Source organism: Oncorhynchus keta, chromosome 27 (genome assembly GCF_023373465.1).
Source record: "Oncorhynchus keta strain PuntledgeMale-10-30-2019 chromosome 27, Oket_V2, whole genome shotgun sequence".
Lineage (NCBI taxonomy): Eukaryota > Metazoa > Chordata > Actinopteri > Salmoniformes > Salmonidae > Oncorhynchus > Oncorhynchus keta.
Genome location: NC_068447.1, coordinates 5,055,397 through 5,077,896, shown reverse-complemented (window position 1 = coordinate 5,077,896; position 22,500 = coordinate 5,055,397). Strand labels below are relative to the sequence as shown.

General features: G+C 45.6%; 1 protein-coding gene and 1 long non-coding RNA gene across 8 annotated transcripts in view; one reads left to right on the top strand and one right to left on the bottom strand.

The window, feature by feature from the left end:
* The window catches only part of cables2b (Cdk5 and Abl enzyme substrate 2b), a 282,031-nt gene that overhangs the window by 257,939 nt on the left and 1,592 nt on the right, over positions 1-22,500 (bottom strand). The window lies entirely within an intron of this gene.
* LOC127912373 (uncharacterized) lies at positions 13,182-13,918 on the top strand. The gene is made up of 3 exons (XR_008082089.1): positions 13,182-13,322; positions 13,556-13,749; positions 13,827-13,918. It is a non-coding gene; the product is annotated as an uncharacterized LOC127912373 (long non-coding RNA).

The following is a 22,500-nucleotide window of genomic DNA, read 5'->3' as shown; positions in this document are numbered from 1 at the left end:
TATAACACACAGCTCTATATCAACCACACTGTGACTCAGCAGGCTGACTATAACACACAGCTCTATACCAACCACACTGTGACTCAGCAGTCTGACTATAACACACAGCTCTATACCAACCACACTGTGACTCAGCAGGCTGACTATAACACACAGCTCTATACCAACCACACTGTGACTCAGCAGGCTGACTATAACAACACACAGCTCTATATCAACCACACTGTGACTCAGCAGGCTGACTACAACACACAGGCTCTATACCAACCACTGTGACTCAGCAGGCTGACTATAACAACACACAGCTCTATACCAACCACACTGTGACTCAGCAGGCTGACTATAACAACACACAGCTCTATACCAACCACACTGTGACTCAGCAGGCTGACTATAACACACAGCTCTATACCAACCACACTGAGACTCAGCAGGCTGACTATAACACACAGCTCTATATCAACCACACTGTGACTCAGCAGGCTGACTATAACAACACACAGGCTCTATACCAACCACACTGAGACTCAGCAGGCTGACTATAACAACACACAGGCTCTATACCAACCACACTGTGACTCAGCAGGCTGACTATAACAACACACACTGTGACTCAGCAGGCTGACTATAACAACACACAGCTCTATACCAACCACACTGTGACTCAGCAGGCTGACTATAACAACACACAGCTCTATATCAACCACACTGTGACTCAGCAGGCTGACTATAACAACACACAGGCTCTATACCAACCACACTGTGACTCAGCAGGCTGACTATAACAACACACAGGCTCTATACCAACCACACTGTGACTCAGCAGGCTGACTATAACACACAGCTCTATACCAACCACACTGAGACTCAGCAGGCTGACTATAACACACAGCTCTATACCAACCACACTGTGACTCAGCAGTCTGACTATAACACACAGCTCTATACCAACCACACTGTGACTCAGCAGGCTGACTATAACACACAGCTCTATATCAACCACACTGTGACTCAGCAGGCTGACTATAACACACAGCTCTATACCAACCACACTGTGACTCAGCAGTCTGACTATAACACACAGCTCTATACCAACCACACTGTGACTCAGCAGGCTGACTATAACACACAGCTCTATACCAACCACACTGTGACTCAGCAGGCTGACTATAACAACACACAGCTCTATATCAACCACACTGTGACTCAGCAGGCTGACTACAACACACAGGCTCTATACCAACCACACTGTGACTCAGCAGGCTGACTATAACAACACACAGCTCTATACCAACCACACTGTGACTCAGCAGGCTGACTATAACAACACACAGCTCTATACCAACCACACTGTGACTCAGCAGGCTGACTATAACACACAGCTCTATACCAACCACACTGAGACTCAGCAGGCTGACTATAACACACAGCTCTATATCAACCACACTGTGACTCAGCAGGCTGACTATAACAACACACAGGCTCTATACCAACCACACTGAGACTCAGCAGGCTGACTATAACAACACACAGGCTCTATACCAACCACACTGTGACTCAGCAGGCTGACTATAACAACACACACTGTGACTCAGCAGGCTGACTATAACACACAGCTCTATACCAACCACACTGAGACTCAGCAGGCTGACTATAACACACAGCTCTATATCAACCACACTGTGACTCAGCAGGCTGACTATAACAACACACAGGCTCTATACCAACCACACTGAGACTCAGCAGGCTGACTATAACAACACACAGGCTCTATACCAACCACACTGAGACTCAGCAGGCTGACTATAACAACACACAGGCTCTATACCAACCACACTGTGACTCAGCAGGCTGACTATAACAACACACACTGTGACTCAGCAGGCTGACTATAACACACAGCTCTATATCAACCACACTGTGACTCAGCAGTCTGACTATAACAACACACAGGCTCTATATCAACCACACTGTGACTCAGCAGGCTGACTATAACACACAGCTCTATACCAACCACACTGTGACTCAGCAGGCTGACTATAACACACAGCTCTATATCAACCACACTGTGACTCAGCAGGCTGACTATAACACACAGCTCTATACCAACCACACTGTGACTCAGCAGTCTGACTATAACACACAGCTCTATACCAACCACACTGTGACTCAGCAGGCTGACTATAACACACAGCTCTATACCAACCACACTGTGACTCAGCAGGCTGACTATAACAACACACAGCTCTATATCAACCACACTGTGACTCAGCAGGCTGACTACAACACACAGGCTCTATACCAACCACACTGTGACTCAGCAGGCTGACTATAACAACACACAGCTCTATACCAACCACACTGTGACTCAGCAGGCTGACTATAACAACACACAGCTCTATACCAACCACACTGTGACTCAGCAGGCTGACTATAACACACAGCTCTATACCAACCACACTGAGACTCAGCAGGCTGACTATAACACACAGCTCTATATCAACCACACTGTGACTCAGCAGGCTGACTATAACAACACACAGGCTCTATACCAACCACACTGAGACTCAGCAGGCTGACTATAACAACACACAGGCTCTATACCAACCACACTGTGACTCAGCAGGCTGACTATAACAACACACACTGTGACTCAGCAGGCTGACTATAACACACAGCTCTATACCAACCACACTGAGACTCAGCAGGCTGACTATAACACACAGCTCTATATCAACCACACTGTGACTCAGCAGGCTGACTATAACAACACACAGGCTCTATACCAACCACACTGAGACTCAGCAGGCTGACTATAACAACACACAGGCTCTATACCAACCACACTGAGACTCAGCAGGCTGACTATAACAACACACAGGCTCTATACCAACCACACTGTGACTCAGCAGGCTGACTATAACAACACACACTGTGACTCAGCAGGCTGACTATAACACACAGCTCTATATCAACCACACTGTGACTCAGCAGTCTGACTATAACAACACACAGGCTCTATATCAACCACACTGTGACTCAGCAGGCTGACTATAACACACAGCTCTATACCAACCACACTGTGACTCAGCAGGCTGACTATAACACACAGCTCTATATCAACCACACTGTGACTCAGCAGTCTGACTATAACAACACACAGGCTCTATATCAACCACACTGTGACTCAGCAGGCTGACTATAACACACAGCTCTATACCAACCACACTGTGACTCAGCAGGCTGACTATAACACACAGCTCTATAACAACACACACTGAGACTCAGCAGGCTGACTATAACACACAGCTCTATATCAACCACACTGTGACTCAGCAGGCTGACTATAACAACACACACTGAGACTCAGCAGGCTGACTATAACACACAGCTCTATATCAACCACACTGTGACTCAGCAGGCTGACTATAACAACACACACTGAGACTCAGCAGGCTGACTATAACACACAGCTCTATATCAACCACACTGTGACTCAGCAGGCTGACTATAACACACAGGCTCTATATCAACCACACTGTGACTCAGCAGTCTGACTATAACACACAGCTCTATACCAACCACACTGTGACTCAGCAGGCTGACTATAACACACAGCTCTATACCAACCACACTGTGACTCAGCAGTCTGACTATAACACACAGCTCTATACCAACCACACTGTGACTCAGCAGGCTGACTATAACACACAGCTCTATACCAACCACACTGTGACTCAGCAGTCTGACTATAACACACAGCTCTATACCAACCACACTGTGACTCAGCAGGCTGACTATAACACACAGCTCTATATCAACCACACTGTGACTCAGCAGGCTGACTATAACACACAGCTCTATACCAACCACACTGTGACTCAGCAGTCTGACTATAACACACAGCTCTATACCAACCACACTGTGACTCAGCAGGCTGACTATAACACACAGCTCTATACCAACCACACTGTGACTCAGCAGGCTGACTATAACAACACACAGCTCTATATCAACCACACTGTGACTCAGCAGGCTGACTACAACACACAGGCTCTATACCAACCACACTGTGACTCAGCAGGCTGACTATAACAACACACAGCTCTATACCAACCACACTGTGACTCAGCAGGCTGACTATAACAACACACAGCTCTATACCAACCACACTGTGACTCAGCAGGCTGACTATAACACACAGCTCTATACCAACCACACTGAGACTCAGCAGGCTGACTATAACACACAGCTCTATACCAACCACACTGTGACTCAGCAGTCTGACTATAACACACAGCTCTATACCAACCACACTGTGACTCAGCAGGCTGACTATAACACACAGCTCTATATCAACCACACTGTGACTCAGCAGGCTGACTATAACACACAGCTCTATACCAACCACACTGTGACTCAGCAGTCTGACTATAACACACAGCTCTATACCAACCACACTGTGACTCAGCAGGCTGACTATAACACACAGCTCTATACCAACCACACTGTGACTCAGCAGGCTGACTATAACAACACACAGCTCTATATCAACCACACTGTGACTCAGCAGGCTGACTACAACACACAGGCTCTATACCAACCACACTGTGACTCAGCAGGCTGACTATAACAACACACAGCTCTATACCAACCACACTGTGACTCAGCAGGCTGACTATAACAACACACAGCTCTATACCAACCACACTGTGACTCAGCAGGCTGACTATAACACACAGCTCTATACCAACCACACTGAGACTCAGCAGGCTGACTATAACACACAGCTCTATATCAACCACACTGTGACTCAGCAGGCTGACTATAACAACACACAGGCTCTATACCAACCACACTGAGACTCAGCAGGCTGACTATAACAACACACAGGCTCTATACCAACCACACTGTGACTCAGCAGGCTGACTATAACAACACACACTGTGACTCAGCAGGCTGACTATAACAACACACAGCTCTATACCAACCACACTGTGACTCAGCAGGCTGACTATAACAACACACAGCTCTATATCAACCACACTGTGACTCAGCAGGCTGACTATAACAACACACAGGCTCTATACCAACCACACTGTGACTCAGCAGGCTGACTATAACAACACACAGGCTCTATACCAACCACACTGTGACTCAGCAGGCTGACTATAACACACAGCTCTATACCAACCACACTGAGACTCAGCAGGCTGACTATAACACACAGCTCTATACCAACCACACTGTGACTCAGCAGTCTGACTATAACACACAGCTCTATACCAACCACACTGTGACTCAGCAGGCTGACTATAACACACAGCTCTATATCAACCACACTGTGACTCAGCAGGCTGACTATAACACACAGCTCTATACCAACCACACTGTGACTCAGCAGTCTGACTATAACACACAGCTCTATACCAACCACACTGTGACTCAGCAGGCTGACTATAACACACAGCTCTATACCAACCACACTGTGACTCAGCAGGCTGACTATAACAACACACAGCTCTATATCAACCACACTGTGACTCAGCAGGCTGACTACAACACACAGGCTCTATACCAACCACACTGTGACTCAGCAGGCTGACTATAACAACACACAGCTCTATACCAACCACACTGTGACTCAGCAGGCTGACTATAACAACACACAGCTCTATACCAACCACACTGTGACTCAGCAGGCTGACTATAACACACAGCTCTATACCAACCACACTGAGACTCAGCAGGCTGACTATAACACACAGCTCTATATCAACCACACTGTGACTCAGCAGGCTGACTATAACAACACACAGGCTCTATACCAACCACACTGAGACTCAGCAGGCTGACTATAACAACACACAGGCTCTATACCAACCACACTGTGACTCAGCAGGCTGACTATAACAACACACACTGTGACTCAGCAGGCTGACTATAACACACAGCTCTATACCAACCACACTGAGACTCAGCAGGCTGACTATAACACACAGCTCTATATCAACCACACTGTGACTCAGCAGGCTGACTATAACAACACACAGGCTCTATACCAACCACACTGAGACTCAGCAGGCTGACTATAACAACACACAGGCTCTATACCAACCACACTGAGACTCAGCAGGCTGACTATAACAACACACAGGCTCTATACCAACCACACTGTGACTCAGCAGGCTGACTATAACAACACACACTGTGACTCAGCAGGCTGACTATAACACACAGCTCTATATCAACCACACTGTGACTCAGCAGTCTGACTATAACACACAGCTCTATATCAACCACACTGTGACTCAGCAGTCTGACTATAACACACAGCTCTATACCAACCACACTGTGACTCAGCAGTCTGACTATAACACACAGCTCTATATCAACCACACTGTGACTCAGCAGTCTGACTATAACACACAGCTCTATACCAACCACACTGTGACTCAGCAGTCTGACTATAACACACAGCTCTATATCAACCACACTGTGACTCAGCAGTCTGACTATAACACACAGCTCTATACCAACCACACTGTGACTCAGCAGTCTGACTATAACACACAGCTCTATACCAACCACACTGTGACTCAGCAGTCTGACTATAACACACAGCTCTATACCAACCACACTGTGACTCAGCAGTCTGACTATAACACACAGCTCTATATCAACCACACTGTGACTCAGCAGTCTGACTATAACACACAGCTCTATATCAACCACACTGTGACTCAGCAGTCTGACTATAACACACAGCTCTATACCAACCACACTGTGACTCAGCAGTCTGACTATAACACACAGCTCTATATCAACCACACTGTGACTCAGCAGGCTGACTATAACACACAGCTCTATATCAACCACACTGTGACTCAGCAGTCTGACTATAACACACAGCTCTATATCAACCACACTGAGACTCAGCAGGCTGACTATAACAACACACAGCTCTATATCAACCACACTGAGACTCAGCAGGCTGACTATAACACACAGCTCTATATCAACCACACTGAGACTCAGCAGGCTGACTATAACAACACACAGCTCTATATCAACCACACTGAGACTCAGCAGTCTGACTATAACACACAGCTCTATATCAACCACACTGAGACTCAGCAGGCTGACTATAACAACACACAGCTCTATATCAACCACACTGAGACTCAGCAGGCTGACTATAACACACAGCTCTATATCAACCACACTGAGACTCAGCAGGCTGACTATAACACACAGCTCTATATCAACCACACTGAGACTCAGCAGTCTGACTATAACAACACACAGCTCTATATCAACCACACTGAGACTCAGCAGGCTGACTATAACAACACACAGCTCTATATCAACCACACTGAGACTCAGCAGGCTGACTATAACACACAGCTCTATATCAACCACACTGAGACTCAGCAGGCTGACTATAACAACACACAGCTCTATATCAACCACACTGAGACTCAGCAGGCTGACTATAACAACACACAGCTCTATACCAACCACACTGTGACTCAGCAGGCTGACTATAACACACAGCTCTATATCAACCACACTGTGACTCAGCAGGCTGACTATAACACACAGCTCTATACCAACCACACTGTGACTCAGCAGGCTGACTATAACACACAGCTCTATATCAACCACACTGTGACTCAGCAGGCTGACTATAACAACACACAGCTCTATACCAACCACACTGTGACTCAGCAGGCTGACTATAACACACAGCTCTATATCAACCACACTGTGACTCAGCAGGCTGACTATAACACACAGCTCTATATCAACCACACTGTGACTCAGCAGGCTGACTATAACACACAGCTCTATACCAACCACACTGTGACTCAGCAGGCTGACTATAACACACAGCTCTATATCAACCACACTGTGACTCAGCAGGCTGACTATAACAACACACAGGCTCTATACCAACCACACTGTGACTCAGCAGGCTGACTATAACAACACACAGCTCTATACCAACCACACTGTGACTCAGCAGGCTGACTATAACAACACACAGGCTCTATACCAACCACACTGTGACTCAGCAGGCTGACTATAACAACACACAGGCTCTATACCAACCACACTGTGACTCAGCAGTCTGACTATAACACACAGCTCTATACCAACCACACTGTGACTCAGCAGGCTGACTATAACAACACACAGCTCTATACCAACCACACTGTGACTCAGCAGTCTGACTATAACACACAGGCTCTATATCAACCACACTGAGACTCAGCAGGCTGACTATAACAACACACAGGCTCTATATCAACCACACTGTGACTCAGCAGGCTGACTATAACACACAGCTCTATATCAACCACACTGTGACTCAGCAGGCTGACTACAACACACAGCTCTATATCAACCACACTGTGACTCAGCAGGCTGACTACAACACACAGCTCTATATCAACCACACTGTGACTCAGCAGGCTGACTATAACACACAGCTCTATACCAACCACACTGAGACTCAGCAGGCTGACTATAACACACAGCTCTATATCAACCACACTGTGACTCAGCAGGCTGACTATAACAACACACAGCTCTATACCAACCACACTGTGACTCAGCAGGCTGACTATAACAACACACAGCTCTATATCAACCACACTGTGACTCAGCAGGCTGACTATAACAACACACAGCTCTATATCAACCACACTGTGACTCAGCAGGCTGACTCTAACAACACACACTGTGACTCAGCAGGCTGACTATAACACACAGCTCTATACCAACCACACTGTGACTCAGCAGGCTGACTATAACACACAGCTCTATACCAACCACACTGTGACTCAGCAGGCTGACTATAACACACAGCTCTATATCAACCACACTGTGACTCAGCAGGCTGACTATAACACACAGCTCTATATCAACCACACTGTGACTCAGCAGGCTGACTATAACACACAGCTCTATATCAACCACACTGTGACTCAGCACATATATGGGTTCCATCATGGTTTCAATGAAGGATTTCCGTGACTGACTGATGTCTTGTTGATTCCCTCTCCCTGTCCTACACACACACACACAATACTGCACTGTCAGAGCCAGGAACACAAGCAATAACGTCTGCTAAACATGTGATTTTATACCACACACAGGAAATCACAAAGGCTGAGTGATAATCAAACACCTCAACACATGGATGTACACACACACACGCACACGCACACGCGCACACACACACACACACACGCACGTACACGCGCACACACGCACGCACGCACGCACGCACACACGCACACACGCACACGCGCACACACACACACACACACACGCACGCACGCACGCACACACGCACGCACGCACACACGCACGCACGCACACACGCACACGCACACACACCAGGATTTCCATTAGCTGGCATTTGGGACAAAAAAACAAGAATTAGAAGCTGATAAATAAAACTATTACTGCAACAACAGCCTCCACTCGTCTGGGAAGGCTTTCCACTAGATGTTGGAACATTGCTGCTATAACAGCCTCCACTCTTCTGGGAAGGCTTTCCACTAGATGTTGGAACATTGCTGCTATAACAGCCTCCACTCTTCTGGGAAGGCTTTCCACTAGATGTTGGAACATTGCTGCTATAACAGCCTCTACTCTTCTGGGAAGGCTTTCCACTAGATGTTGGAACATTGCTGCTATAACAGCCTCCACTCTTCTGGGAAGGCTTTCCACTAGATGTTGGAACATTGCTGCTATAACAGCCTCTACTCTTCTGGGAAGGCTTTCCACTAGATGTTGGAACATTGCTGCTATAACAGCCTCCACTCTTCTGGGAAGGCTTTCCACTAGATGTTGGAACATTGCTGCTATAACAGCCTCCACTCTTCTAGGAAGGCTTTCTACTAGATGTTGGAACATTGCTGCTATAACAGCCTCCACTCTTCTGGGAAGGCTTTCCACTAGATGTTGGAACATTGCTGCTATAACAGCCTCCACTCTTCTGGGAAGGCTTTCCACTAGATGTTGGAACATTGCTGCTATAACAGCCTCCACTCGTCTGGGAAGGCTTTCCACTAGATGTTGGAACATTGCTGCTATAACAGCCTCCACTCTTCTGGGAAGGCTTTCCACTAGATGTTGGAACATTGTTGCTATAACAGCCTCCACTCTTCTGGGAAGGCTTTCCACTAGATGTTGGAACATTGTTGCTATAACAGCCTCCACTCTTCTGGGAAGGCTTTCCACTAGATGTTGGAACATTGTTGCTATAACAGCCTCCACTCTTCTGGGAAGGCTTTCCACTAGATGTTGGAACATTGTTGCTATAACAGCCTCCACTCTTCTGGGAAGGCTTTCCACTAGATGTTGGAACATTGTTGCTATAACAGCCTCCACTCTTCTGGGAAGGCTTTCCACTAGATGTTGGAACATTGTTGCTATAACAGCCTCCACTCTTCTGGGAAGGCTTTCCACTAGATGTTGGAACATTGTTGCTATAACAGCCTCCACTCTTCTGGGAAGGCTTTCCACTAGATGTTGGAACATTGTTGCTATAACAGCCTCCACTCTTCTGGGAAGGCTTTCCACTAGATGTTGGAACATTGTTGCTATAACAGCCTCCACTCTTCTGGGAAGGCTTTCCACTAGATGTTGGAACATTGTTGCTATAACAGCCTCCACTCTTCTGGGAAGGCTTTCCACTAGATGTTGGAACATTGTTGCTATAACAGCCTCCACTCTTCTGGGAAGGCTTTCCACTAGATGTTGGAACATTGTTGCTATAACAGCCTCCACTCTTCTGGGAAGGCTTTCCACTAGATGTTGGAACATTGTTGCTATAACAGCCTCCACTCTTCTGGGAAGGCTTTCCACTAGATGTTGGAACATTGTTGCTATAACAGCCTCCACTCTTCTGGGAAGGCTTTCCACTAGATGTTGGAACATTGTTGCTATAACAGCCTCCACTCTTCTGGGAAGGCTTTCCACTAGATGTTGGAACATTGTTGCTATAACAGCCTCCACTCTTCTGGGAAGGCTTTCCACTAGATGTTGGAACATTGTTGCTATAACAGCCTCCACTCTTCTGGGAAGGCTTTCCACTAGATGTTGGAACATTGTTGCTATAACAGCCTCCACTCTACTGGGAAGGCTTTCCACTAGATGTTGGAACATTGTTGCTATAACAGCCTCCACTCTTCTGGGAAGGCTTTCCACTAGATGTTGGAACATTGTTGCTATAACAGCCTCCACTCTTCTGGGAAGGCTTTCCACTAGATGTTGGAACATTGTTGCTATAACAGCCTCCACTCTTCTGGGAAGGCTTTCCACTAGATGTTGGAACATTGTTGCTATAACAGCCTCCACTCTTCTGGGAAGGCTTTCCACTAGATGTTGGAACATTGTTGCTATAACAGCCTCCACTCTACTGGGAAGGCTTTCCACTAGATGTTGGAACATTGTTGCTATAACAGCCTCCACTCTTCTGGGAAGGCTTTCCACTAGATGTTGGAACATTGTTGCTATAACAGCCTCCACTCTTCTGGGAAGGCTTTCCACTAGATGTTGGAACATTGTTGCTATAACAGCCTCCACTCTTCTGGGAAGGCTTTCCACTAGATGTTGGAACATTGTTGCTATAACAGCCTCCACTCTACTGGGAAGGCTTTCCACTAGATGTTGGAACATTGTTGCTATAACAGCCTCCACTCTTCTGGGAAGGCTTTCCACTAGATGTTGGAACATTGTTGCTATAACAGCCTCCACTCTTCTGGGAAGGCTTTCCACTAGATGTTGGAACATTGTTGCTATAACAGCCTCCACTCTTCTGGGAAGGCTTTCCACTAGATGTTGGAACATTGTTGCTATAACAGCCTCCACTCTACTGGGAAGGCTTAGTTTTAAAAAGTAAAAAAAAAACCTTGAATGAGTAGGCGTGTCCAAACTTTAGTACTGTACATACAGTGTATCTTATTTATCCAACTCAACTATCACACGAACAACAGGCCGTATACATTTAGAAAACAGACTTAATTGTGTGAAACCGGTGTGTTTCATTTCATATTATAAGACACGTCTTACCTTGCTTCACAGTAGCCTATTGGCAAAATTCAACCATGGAAACAATTATTTTTTATAAAGACTTCATAGGCGGGAGAGCGTGAGTTTCAAGTTTGGGGAAGCTTTATACTGTTCTGCATAGAAGTTATGATTTTCATGTGCAAATTTTCAGGCCAATACCGCAGCATGAGGCAAGCATCAGAGCAGAGATTGGGAGGTTACCCTCCTTTCCCCCACCCGCACTGGCCAGAGCGCAAGGCCATGGTTCAAAGACAAAGGTTTAAGAATAGGGAGGCTTCCGGGAGCTGCGCTAGCGTCATCATCGCCGAAGCGCCGGTGACACAACAAAGGGCAGGCAGAGTCAGGCAGGTGGGAAGGTCAGCAGGGGTCAAAAGGAGAATAGAAAAGGAGTACAGGGAAAACACATTGGGTTAACTTGACTAATATACAAGATGAACTGCCACAGAGAGACAGGCAACACAGGGATAAATACACTGGTACAGAGAGACAGGAAACACAGGGATAAATACACTGGTATAGAGAGACAGGAAACACAGGGATAAATACACTGGTACAGAGAGACAGGAAACACAGGGATAAATACACTGGTATAGAGAGACAGGAAACACAGGGATAAATACACTGGTACAGAGAGACAGGATACACAGGGATAAATACACTGGTACAGAGAGACAGGAAACACATGGATAAATACACTGGCACAGAGAGACAGGAAACACAGGGATAAATACACTGGCTCAGAGAGACAGGAAACACAGGGATAAATATACTGGCACAGAGAGACAGGAAACACAGGGATAAATACACTGGCACAGAGAGACAGGAAACACAGGGATAAATATACTGGCACAGAGAGACAGGAAACACAGGGATAAATACACTGGCACAGAGAGACAGGAAACACAGGGATAAATACACTGGCACAGAGAGACAGGAAACACAGGGATAAATATACTGGCACAGAGAGACAGGAAACACAGGGATAAATACACTGGTACAGAGAGACAGGAAACACAGGGATAAATACACAGGGGAAAATAAGCGACACCTGGAGGGGTGGAGACAATAACGAGGACAGGTGAAATAGATCAGGGGTGGAGACAATAACGAGGACAGGTGAAACAGATCAGGGGTGGAGACAATAACGAGGACAGGTGAAACAGATCAGGGGGTGGAGACAATAACGAGGACAGGTGAAACAGATCAGGGGGTGGAGACAATAACGAGGACAGGTGAAACAGATCAGGGGTGGAGACAATAACGAGGACAGGTGAAACAGATCAGGGGTGGAGACAATAACGAGGACAGGTTGAAACAGATCAGGGGTGGAGACAATAACGAGGACAGGTGAAACAGATCAGGGGGTGGAGACAATAACGAGGACAGGTGAAACAGATCAGGGGGTGGAGACAATAACGAGGACAGGTTGAAACAGATCAGGGGGTGGAGACAATAACGAGGACAGGTGAAACAGATCAGGGGGTGGAGACAATAACGAGGACAGGTGAAACAGATCAGGGGGTGGAGACAATAACGAGGACAGGTGAAACAGATCAGGGGTGGAGACAATAACGAGGACAGGTGAAACAGATCAGGGGGTGGAGACAATAACGAGGACAGGTGAAACAGATCAGGGGGTGGAGACAATAACGAGGACAGGTGAAACAGATCAGGGGTGGAGACAATAACGAGGACAGGTGCAACAGATCAGGGGGTGGAGACAATAACGAGGACAGGTGAAACAGATCAGGGGGTGGAGACAATAACGAGGACAGGTGAAACAGATCAGGGGGTGGAGACAATAACGAGGACAGGTGAAACAGATCAGGGGTGGAGACAATAACGAGGACAGGTGAAACAGATCAGGGGTGGAGACAATAACGAGGACAGGTGAAACAGATCAGGGGTGGAGACAATAACGAGGACAGGTGAAACAGATCAGGGGTGGAGACAATAACGAGGACAGGTGAAACAGATCAGGGGTGGAGACAATAACGAGGACAGGTGAAACAGATCAGGGGTGGAGACAATAACGAGGACAGGTGAAACAGATCAGGGGTGGAGACAATAACGAGGACAGGTGAAACAGATCAGGGGTGGAGACAATAACGAGGACAGGTGAAACAGATCAGGGGTGACAGCAGTAAGCCTTTAACTTCCATTACTCTTCACACCGACGACTGGTGATTGTCGAACGGTAGATTGTTGGAAAGATTTTTCAAATAGCATACTGTCAGGAACTATATTTTAAAATGATTAGCATTTGTAATGGATCTTTAAATTATTATTTTTTTTATTTTTACTTTTCTCCATTTCTGGGCAGCATGTTCAGGCGTGCGTGCTCCCCAACATTATCAGGACAGAGAGACCAGACACATGCTCCCCCAACATTATCAGGACAGAGAGACCAGACACATGCTCCCCCAACATTATCAGGACAGAGAGACCAGACACATGCTCCCTCAACATTATCAGGACAGAGAGACCAGACACATGCTCCACCAACATTATCAGGACAGAGAGACCAGACACATGCTCCCTCAACATTATCAGGACAGAGAGACCAGACACATGCTCCCTCAACATTATCAGGACAGAGAGACCAGACACATGCTCCCCCAACATTATCAGGACAGAGAGACCAGACACATGCACCCCCAACATTATCAGGGCAGAGAGACCAGACACATGCTCCCCCAACACTATCAGGACAGAGAGACCAGACACACGCTCCCTCAACATTATCAGGACAGAGACCAGACACATGCACCCTCAACACTATCAGGACAGAGAGACCAGACACATGCTCATTGCTCACATTGACAAATCTCATAAATTATGGTTATGAAATAAACCAAACTACTTTCTCACAAGTGAAGCAGGTTGTGAACCCCCCCCACATATATATGGGGAAACAATGTTCCCAGCTCTGCAGATTCTGCTGTGAGGAGGCAGAGTCATTATCTCTTAACACCTTCCATTTTGGATTTCTATTTGACATGTATATTTCAACTGTGCTGTGATGCTTCACAGAAGTACTGAGCCTTTCTATTCTCATAGCTTCTACAGATTGTAAATTAAAGATAAACACTTCTGCTAAAATAATTATTATGTTATTGATTGATTGACTATTGCTTTAGTCAAATCACCCAGTAGTTCTATGTGAAGAGTTAGATCCAGGTCAATGTTGCAATTCCTCAGCCATTCCTGGACCTGTGACCAAAAACGAGCTACATATGGACAATACCAAAATAAATGATCTAATGACTCTGCCTGTCACGACTTACGCCTCTTCCACACACTCTTCCACACGCCCCTTCCACACGCCCTTCCACACGCCCCTTCCACACGCCCCTTCCACACGCCTTCCACACGCCCCTTCCACACGCCCTTCCACACGCCTCTTCCACACGCCCCTTCCACACGCCCCTTCCACACGCCCTTCCACACGCCTCTTCCACACGCCTCTTCCACACGCCTCTTCCACACGCCCCTTCCACACGCCTCTTCCACACGCCTCTTCCACACGCCTCTTCCACATAGACCCACCACTATGTCATCTCTCTCCTGTTCTATTAGACCCACCACTATGTCATCTCTCTCCTGTTCTATTAGACCCACCACTATGTCATCTCTCTCCTGTTCTATTAGACCCACCACTATGTCATCTCTCTCCTGTTCTATAGGACCCACCACTATGTCATCTCTCTCCTGTTCTATAGGACCCACCACTATGTCATCTCTCTCCTGTTCTATTAGACCCACCACTATGTCATCTCTCTCCTGTTCTATTAGACCCACCACTATGTCATCTCTCTCCTGTTCTATTAGACCCACCACTATGTCATCTCTCTCCTGTTCTATAGGACCCACCACTATGTCATCTCTCTCCTGTTCTATAGGACCCACCACTATGTCATCTCTCTCCTGTTCTATTGGATCCACCACTATGTCAGCTCTCTCCTGTTCTATAGTACCCACCACTATGTCATCTCTCTCCTGTTCTATTGGATCCACCACTATGTCATCTCTCTCCTGTTCTAATAGACCCACCACTATGTCATCTCTCTCCTGTTCTATTAGACCCACCACTATGTCATCTCTCTCCTGTTCTATAGGACCCACCACTATGTCATCTCTCTCCTGTTCTATAGGACCCACCACTATGTCATCTCTCTCCTGTTCTATAGGACCCATCACTATGTCATCTCTCTCCTGTTCTATTAGACCCACCACTATGTCATCTCTCTCCTGTTCTATAGGACCCACCACTATGTCATCTCTCTCCTGTTCTATTAGACCCACCACTATGTCATCTCTCTCCTGTTCTATAGGACCCACCACTATGTCATCTCTCTCCTGTTCTATTAGACCCACCACTATGTCATCTCTCTCCTGTTCTATAGGACCCACCACTATGTCATCTCTCTCCTGTTCTATAGGACCCACCACTATGTCATCTCTCTCCTGTTCTATTAGACCCACCACTATGTCATCTCTCTCCTGTTCTATTAGACCCACCACTATGTCATCTCTCTCCTGTTCTATAGGACCCACCACTATGTCATCTCTCTCCTGTTCTATTAGACCCACCACTATGTCATCTCTCTCCTGTTCTATAGGACCCACCACTATGTCATCTCTCTCCTGTTCTATAGGACCCACCACTATGTCATCTCTCTCCTGTTCTATAGGACCCACCACTATGTCATCTCTCTCCTGTTCTATAGGACCCACCACTATGTCATCTCTCTCCTGTTCTATAGGACCCACCACTATGTCATCTCTCTCCTGTTCTATAGGACCCACCACTATGTCATCTCTCTCCTGTTCTATTAGACCCACCACTATGTCATCTCTCTCCTGTTCTATTAGACCCACCACTATGTCATCTCTCATCTCTGTGTTGTTTAGAATGGTGTTGTCCCAGGTGTGTTGTTTAGAATGATGTTTCGCCAGCTAATTGTATTTTGGCAAATGTTTGACAAGTTTTATTGGCTGCTTCATTACATGAGTTGCATGTTCTGTTAAGATACATCACCATAATGTAATACACCTAATGCACATGGACGATAAATTAAAAATGTTCCTAGTCGCGTTGGCCCGGCGCCTCACTTTCCTAATGGAAACCCTTTATATCGTTCCTGTACCATACTGGAGTACACGATATTACCGGCAGAGCACACAAGGGGGCAATATTTATTTCCTGAAGGTAAACATTTTTCACGCATAAAAAAAAAAAAAAAAACATTTAGGCAGCAGGGATCTTGATCCAGAAAGGGGGTTGAATATCTCTGCAGTAACCAAGAAGCTTGATGTTGACCACTTAGCTAGTAATTTTAGCGAACCAAAATACACAGCTGGAACTCATACTATTATTTGTTTTATGGTATTGAAAATCATATCGTTGGTATTTCAAACTACCCCGGTAGACGGTATATAGGGTAAATGCCCAAGCCTATTGGGAATATTCTGTGGCGCAACACCACAGTTATACTGATAGTTGCCAAGCTGCACAGCGTGTGGTTTGTAAACAAACACAGTTAGTGTCTATGTGTGTGTGTGTGTGTGTGTGTGTGTGTGTGTGTGTGTGTGTGTGTGTGTGTGTGTGTGTCTATGTGTGTGTGTGTCTATGTGTGTGTGTGTGTGTGTGTGTGTGTGTGTGTGTGTGTGTGTGTGCCGGAGTGTGTGTGTGTGTGTGTCTGAGTGTGTGTGTGTGTGTGTGTGTGTGTCTGAGTGTGTGTGTGTGTGTGTCTGAGTGTGTGTGTGTCTGAGTGTGTGTGTGTGTGTGTGTGTGCGTGTGTGCCTGAGTGTGTGTGTGTGCCTGAGTGTGTGTGTGTGCCTGAGTGTGTGTGTGTGTGTGTGTGTGCCTGAGTGTGTGTGTGTGTGTGTATATGTGTATGTGTATGTGTATGTGTGTGTGTGTGTGTGTCTGCGTGTGGTTTGTAAACAAACACACAGCCTAGTTAGTGAGCTGCGTCATTAATTAAGGATAACAAAGTGCACAGTAGTCAGAGGCAACTCCTTGTCAAAATATAACAGTACTTCAGATACACTGATTGTGCTTTAATAAAAAGTACACAACCGATCCGATCTAATGGTGATGCAGTGAGTCAAGTCACCTGACAAAACCCCTGGCAAAGTTGACACATTCTAAAATCCCCTATAAACGGTAGACTCCTCGTAAAGTCAACATTTCCACTCCCTAGTCTAATACATACGTGCCTGAGTGTGTGTGTGTGTGTGCCTGAGTGTGTGTGTGTGTGCCTGAGTGTGTGTGTGTGTGTGTGCCTGAGTGTGTGTGCCTGAGTGTGTGTGTGTGTGTGTGTGTGCCTGAGTGTGTGTGTGTGTGTGTGTGTGTGCCTGAGTGTGTGTGTGTGTGTGTGTGTGTGTGTGCCTGAGTGTGTGTGTGTGTGTGTGCCTGAGTGTGTGTGTGTGTGTGTGTGTGTGTGTGTGTGTGTGTGTGTGTGTGTGCCTGAGTGTGTGTGTGTGTGTGTGTGTGCCTGAGTGTGTGTGTGTGTGTGTGTGTGTGCCTGAGTGTGTGTGTGTGTGTGTGCCTGAGTGTGTGTGTGTGTGTGTGTGCCTGAGTGTGTGTGTGTGTGTGTGTGTGTGTGTGTGTGTGTGTGTGTGTGTGTGTGTGTGTGTGTGTGTGTGTGTGTGTGTGTGCCTGAGTGTGTGTGTGTGTGTGCCTGAGTGTGTGTGTGTGTGTGTGCCTGAGTGTGTGTGTGTGCCTGAGTGTGTGTGTGTGTGTCTGAGTGTGTGTGTGTGTGTGTGTGTGTGTGCCTGAGTGTGTGTGTGTGTGTGTGTGTGTGCCTGAGTGTGTGTGTGTGTGTGTGTGTGTGTGTGTGTGTGTGTGTGTGTGTGTGTGTGTGTGTGTGTGTGTGTGTGTGTGTGTGTGTGTGTGTCTGAGTGTGTGTGTGTAGGGAGGTTGTTAAACTATTGCTATTCACACAGTACAAGTGGTAACTTGTGGCTCTGTGTTTTAATGAACAGACAATCCACCCTTAGTAGCAGATACAGCAGCCTGTAACAGTAGAGCCTTGTAAAGAAAATGGCTGTTGACTCTAGCTAATTATTTAACTAGTCGTTCAGTTTTTATTGTCATTCTTTCGTTGTTAATTTTTTATATATCCTCCTATGTTTGTGTAGTAAATATTCATGTGTTTTCCTGTGAAGTGGCTATACGTTGCATCCATCTGTAATGAAATAATAATAATATATGCCATTTAGCTGACGCTTTTATCCAAAGCGACTTACAGTCATGTGTGCATACATTCTACGTATGGGTGGTCCCGGGAATCGAACCCACTACCCTGGCGTTACAAGCGCCATGCTCTACCAACTGAGCTACAGAACCACTACCAGTATAACCTAATGGACTATAGATATAGATATAAAGATATAGATATAGATAGATATATATAGATATAGATATAAAGATATAAAGATAGATATAAAGCTTCATTTGATTTGATGGGATTTTAATGAGGAAGTGATTGACCAATAATACAGCTGTCTTTGTTGTAGTCAATGACTACCAGTATAACCTAATGCAGGGCTTCGTGGTTGTAGTCAATGACTACCAGTATAACCTAATGCAGGGCTCCGTGGTTGTAGTCAATGACTACCAGTATAACCTAATGCAGGGCTCCGTGGTTGTAGTCAATGACTACCAGTATAACCTAATACAGGGCTTCTTTGTTGTAGTCAATGACTACCAGTATAACCTAATACAGGGCGTCTTTGTTGAAGTCAATGACTACCAGTATAACCTAATACAGGGCGTCTTTGTTGTAGTCAATGACTACCAGTATAACCTAATACAGGGCTACGTGGTTATAGTCAATGACTACCAGTATAACCTAATGCAGGGCGTCTTTGTTGTAGTCAATGGCTACCAGTATAACCTAATGCAGGGCTTCGTGGTTATAGTCAATGACTACCAGTATAACCTAATGCAGGGCGTCTTTGTTGTAGTCAATGACTACCAGTATAACCTAATGCAGGGCTTCTAAGTTGTAGTCAATGACTACCAGTATAACCTAATGCAGGGCTCCGTGGTTGTAGTCAATGACTACCAGTATAACCTAATGCAGGGCGTCTTTGTTGTAGTCAATGACTACCAGTATAACCTAATGCAGGGCTTCTTTGTTGTAGTCAATGACTACCAGTATAACCTAATACAGGGCTTCGTGGTTATAGTCAATGACTACCAGTATAACCTAATGCAGGGCGTCTTTGTTGTAGTCAATGACTACCAGTATAACCTAATACAGGGCTTCGTGGTTGTAGTCAATGACAAAAAGTATAACCTAATGCAGGGCTTCGTGGGTGTAGTCAATGACTACCAGTATAACCTAATGCAGGGCTTCGTGGTTGTAGTCAATGACTACCAGTATAACCTAATACAGGGCTTCGTGGTTGTAGTCAATGACTACCAGTATAACCTAATGCAGGGCTTCTAAGTTGTAGTCAATGACTACCAGTATAACCTAATGCAGGGCTCCGTGGTTGTAGTCAATGACTACCAGTATAACCTAATGCAGGGCGTCTTTGTTGTAGTCAATGACTACCAGTATAACCTAATGCAGGGCTTCTTTGTTGTAGTCAATGACTACAAGTATAACCTAATACAGGGCTTCGTGGTTGTAGTCAATGACTACCAGTATAACCTAATACAGGGCTTCTTTGTTGTAGTCAATGACTACCAGTATAACCTAATACAGGGCGTCTTTGTTGTAGTCAATGACTACCAGTATAACCTAATACAGGGCGTCTTTATTGTAGTCAATGACTACCAGTATAACCTAATACAGGGCTTCGTGGTTGTAGTCAATGACTACCAGTATAACCTAATACAGGGCTTCGTGGTTGTAGTCAATGACTACCAGTATAACCTAATACAGGGCTTCGTGGTTGTAGTCAATGACTACCAGTATAACCTGATACAGGGCTTCGTGGTTGTAGTCAATGACTACCAGTATAACCTAATACAGGGCTTCGTGGTTGTAGTCAATGACTACCAGTATAACCTAATACAGGGCTTCGTGGTTGTAGTCAATGACTACCAGTATAACCTAATGCAGGGCTTCTAAGTTGTAGTCAATGACAAAAAGTATAACCTAATGCAGGGCTTCGTGGTTGTAGTCAATGACTACCAGTATAACCTAATGCAGGGCTTCTTTGTTGTAGTCAATGACTACCAGTACAACCTAATACAGGGCTTCGTGGGTGTAGTCAATGACTACCAGTATAACCTAATGCAGGGCGTCTTTGTTGTAGTCAATGACTACCAGTATAACCTAATACAGGGCTTCTTTGTTGTAGTCAATGACAAAAAGTATAACCTAATACACGGCTTCTTTGTTGTAGTCAATGACTACCAGTATAACCTAATGCAGGGCTTCTTTGCTGTAGTCAATGACTACCAGTATAACCTAATGCAGGGCTTCTTTGCTGTAGTCAATGACTACCAGTATAACCTAATGCAGGGCTTCTTTGTTGTAGTCAATGACTACCAGTATAACCTAATGCAGGGCTTCTTTGCTGTAGTCAATGACTACCAGTATAACCTAATACAGGGCTTCTTTGTTGTAGTCAATGACAAAAAGTATAACCTAATACAGGGCTTCGTGGTTGTAGTCAATGACTACCAGTATAACCTAATGCAGGGCGTCTTTGTTGTAGTCAATGACTACCAGTATAACCTAATGCAGGGCGTCTTTGTTGTAGTCAATGACTACCAGTATAACCTAATACAGGGCTTCTTTGTTGTAGTCAATGACAAAAGTATAACCTAATACACGGCTTCGTGGTTGTAGTCAATGACTACCAGTATAACCTAATACAGGGCTTCGTGGTTGTAGTCAATGACTACCAGTATAACCTAATGCAGGGCGTCTTTGTTGTAGTCAATGACTACCAGTATAACCTAATACAGGGCTTCTTTGTTGTAGTCAATGACAAAAAGTATAACCTAATACAGGGCTTCGTGGTTGTAGTCAATGACTACCAGTATAACCTAATGCAGGGCGTCTTTGTTGTAGTCAATGACTACCAGTATAACCTAATACAGGGCTTCTTTGTTGTAGTCAATGACAAAAAGTATAACCTAATACACGGCTTCGTGGTTGTAGTCAATGACTACCAGTATAACCTAATACAGGGCTTCTTTGCTGTAGTCAATGACTACCAGTATAACCTAATACAGGGCTTCTTTGTTGTAGTCAATGACTACCAGTATAACCTAATACAGGGCGTCTTTGTTGTAGTCAATGACTACCAGTATAACCTAATACAGGGCTTCGTGGTTGTAGTCAATGACTACCAGTATAACCTAATACAGGGCTTCGTGGGTGTAGTCAATGACTACCAGTATAACCTAATACAGGGCTTCGTGGTTGTAGTCAA